Here is a 2500-nt window from a genome sequence, read left to right as displayed (position 1 = left end):
CTTATCTTTGTGGATGCTTGAAGGATTAAGCGAATAGGAAGTATAAGATCGAGTTTAAAGCAATAAAATAACCAAAACGTAAAAATATCCTCGGTATGCGGTAAAACACCAAGCAATTACTATTTTTGTTTTTAACTATAATCAAAATGAAAACTGACAATATAAAAAATTAAATCCATTTCAAAAAATGAACAAAAACTATAGTATAGTATGCTTAGCTTAAACGAAACGTATTTTTCAACAAGCATGCTCTAAATTCATTAGAAATGAATGATGCATTTTTACATAATACGCTGTGTGTGCACACATAAATATACTGCATAATATGACATAAACTAATTAAATAAAGCATATTTCAATAATGACAATAATAATACTATTCAAAATATTAGAAAATAGAACAAATACTGCCCATTATTTTAATTTCACATCTAAAAAATGCACAAAATAAAATGTAAAAAATGTTAAAAATAATCTACATGATACAAAAATAACTATTATTGCATAAAACTACAATTTCTGGCTAGACCAAACGTTTAAGCTCTTAACACACAAACAGAACCATAAGAGTTTTCCTCTGACCACGCCCACTTCCTGAGTAGGGTGGGCCTCACGCCTATATGGCGCTCAAACACGCATCTGATTATCATACCATTATGAGTCTATAAAGTGGTCTATTGGCTCAAACTTGGAACTAACTCTTTGTGCTGCTCCACAGAAAGGAGGAAAGTCAGATAGATTTAATTCTATTCTATTCTACTTTAATTCTAGCCATCTACAAGTAAATGAGTCTGATAAGGAACCGGTTCACCACGCAGTCCGCTGCAGTCATTTCAGACCACATGATCTGCGGATGTTTTGGATCTGCTTTCCAAAGCTATATGGATGAAAGGGCATGTTTTTCTAAGAGACGTGTAAAAGCACACAGCACCAGATCAGACAGGAAGTGAGAGTGTGAAAGAACGTCACGTCCCTGACTAACTGAGGACAGCAAGGAAAGGAGATGCTTGTGGCCAGTTTAATCTCTTTTAAAAAACCTTGATGAAAAATGTTCTAAACTCTAATGACAATAAAATATTATATTATACTTTTATATTCTATATTTTTCTAAATGATATAATCTCTAAAAAATATATTTTAGATATTATATATATATATATATATATATATATATATATATATATATATATATATATATATATATAAAAAGTTTGTGTGTGTTTACATATACATCCATTAATGACAAATTATGTATCACAAAAGTAATCTAAAAAATTAGTTTTTAACTGAAATTAAATTTAAATGTATATATAATTTGTAAAACATACAAACAAAAATAAATACAAACAAACAAGCAAAAAAAAAAAAAAAAAAAAAAAAAAATATATATATATATATATATATATATATATATATATATATATATATATATATATATATATATATATACACATATATATACACATATGTACATACATATATATCTAAAAGGTGAACAAAAAAATTCTAAATATTGAGAAAATCACTTTTAAAACTGTCCAAGTCAAGTCCTTAGCGATGCATATAACTAATCAAAAATTAAGTTTTAATATACTCACGTAGGACATTTACTAAATATCTTGGAACACGATCTTCAACGTCCCAATTGTTTTTAGCATAAAAGAAAAATGAAAAATCTGTACGCATGTATTTTTGGCCATTGCTCCGAATGCAACAGCATCTTAACACTGGTTTTGGGTCGCCTCCTTCTAATGATATTGCAGGGAACTGTGTACATATACATGCATGCATGCATACTTGAAGTCTTCAAGAAGAAAATGCATTAATGAATTGGTGAAAAGTGTGCGCCGCATTACATAACAATCCTCTCCGGTCCTGTCTCCACTATAAAGCAGGTGTAAGCCAGCACAAATGCTGCTGAGGTAACAGCTCCACATTTTGAGTTTTTTCCAGATTCAGTCACGCAGGCTCGCTTCGAAAGCAACCTTTCTCTCGCCACTGAGTGAGGAAGAAATCTCACTTTAACAGCCAGGTCATTTAACACAAGCCGATGAACCCAAAAGTGACTAGTCCTGCTACCAGGAAAGTAACTATACTATTAATGATACGAGATTCATTTCATGAAGTTAAGCTTTTGGAAGTCCATTGCGAACAGAAACAAAGCTTAAAGCCCTGACAAGAAAAAAAGATGCTGAAAAGTATTCATTTAATACAGGTTAAATGGTAGCTAATGGTAAGACAGCTACACAAAAACAAAAATAAAATAATAATAAAATACAAACCCTGCTGTGTCCAGCAGAAACGAACAAAGAATACAGAATTATAAAAATTTTGCCTTGATTACAGAAACATTAGTTTTCTCTAGAGAGTAGATTTTAATTCACAAACCATAAAATAACACTATAATAATAAAATAGTCCACCTGGTTGGGGCAAGTTGTCTGTAGCTGTAGCCTAAAATTAATTAATTACAGTATTAATTAGGAGATGCTTTGTGGCGA

The 2500-nt window shown here is 30.6% G+C and overlaps 1 pseudogene; it reads right to left on the bottom strand.

The window, feature by feature from the left end:
• LOC122335687 overlaps nt 1-2500 on the bottom strand; it is a 10880-nt pseudogene that overhangs the window by 7677 nt on the left and 703 nt on the right.

Source organism: Puntigrus tetrazona, unplaced genomic scaffold (assembly GCF_018831695.1).
Source record: "Puntigrus tetrazona isolate hp1 unplaced genomic scaffold, ASM1883169v1 S000000846, whole genome shotgun sequence".
Lineage (NCBI taxonomy): Eukaryota > Metazoa > Chordata > Actinopteri > Cypriniformes > Cyprinidae > Puntigrus > Puntigrus tetrazona.
This window is presented reverse-complemented; position numbering and strand designations above follow the sequence as displayed.